The sequence below is a fragment of the Hipposideros armiger genome, unplaced genomic scaffold, assembly GCF_001890085.2.
Source record: "Hipposideros armiger isolate ML-2016 unplaced genomic scaffold, ASM189008v1 scaffold_1289, whole genome shotgun sequence".
NCBI classification, from domain to species: Eukaryota; Metazoa; Chordata; class Mammalia; order Chiroptera; family Hipposideridae; genus Hipposideros; species Hipposideros armiger.
This window is the reverse complement of record NW_017732639.1, coordinates 268,875-270,080: the sequence shown is the minus strand read 5'-3', so window position 1 is coordinate 270,080 and position 1,206 is coordinate 268,875.

Here is a 1,206-nt window from a genome sequence, read left to right as displayed (position 1 = left end):
AAACTCTTCTGTCTCCTCAACCAAATCTAAGCACTATGCTTTCCTTCCTTCCTTAATACGTACTTCTGTGTTTATCTGAGTGTAAAATAATAGCTGCCCTCAAATGCAAATTTTGGAAAATACAGAAGCATATAAATATTTGACTTTTTATCTTTTTTCTCTACATGCTATATATTTACAATTACATACATATGTATAGCTCTGTTTTTTTTAGTCAACGTTACCATATAGACATTTTCTTCTCATTAAAGCTCCTATAAATATTTTCATCAGGCTGTATCAAGTTATACCATAATTTACTAAATCTTCTACATTCAGGTTTTCAGTTCTAAACGATAGTGATGAATAATTGTGCCTTAGACCTGATCACGTTTAGATTATTTTCTTAAACAGAATCCCAGAAGTGGACTTATTAGGACAAGAATTGTGAAGTTTTAAGATCCGGGCCTTTTGTGCAGTGTCTCTGAGCCTGTGACATTACTTTTGGCTTTCGCTCCCTTTCCCCCAAATGAGGCCCCAGACTTTGTTTGTCTCTCTTTAGCTCCCCTGTACTGTTGTAAACCATGTTATATATTACTGCCTTAGCCCCTTCCGTTCCCTGCAGAAGATCCTGGGTCCACATTTGACTTGTTCCAGTTGCATTTGTCGTGCTAGGCACTCGGTGTGGACACAGGAGGTGGGGCTGGACCCTTTGAGGGAAGCCACCCTGCCTGTGCTGACTCATGGCCTTCCAGCTGGAGGGCGTCTCCCAGCTGTTCCATCCACGAGAGGGTTTGTTGTGCAGGAGCGGCAGCAGAACTCTAGTTTGTCCCTGGCGGTCTGCGGGGAGCACACAAGCTAGAGCGGAGGCAGCTTGGGCAGGAATGTGCTAACCCATGTGCTCAGTCTGGGGAATAAACAGGGAGTCCCGAGAGGCACTCTGCTCATGCTGCTGCTTTTATAGACAGAGGAGGATATCTTGATGAGAAAGGAGCTTGAAGAAATTGCCAGAACTCACCCGGACCAGTTCAACTTATGGTACACCCTGGACAGGCCTCCTGTTGGTATGAGCCCCGTTGTCCCCACCCTGGGTCAGCTCCAGCCCTTGACCCGCCTCGGACTGGTCCCTGGGTTGGTTTGTTGGGACTGAGCTTGGGGGCTGAGGACTTGGGCTCTGTCTCCACGTGGGACATGCAGGAATGTGAAGGAGAGAGGATTTGGGATGAC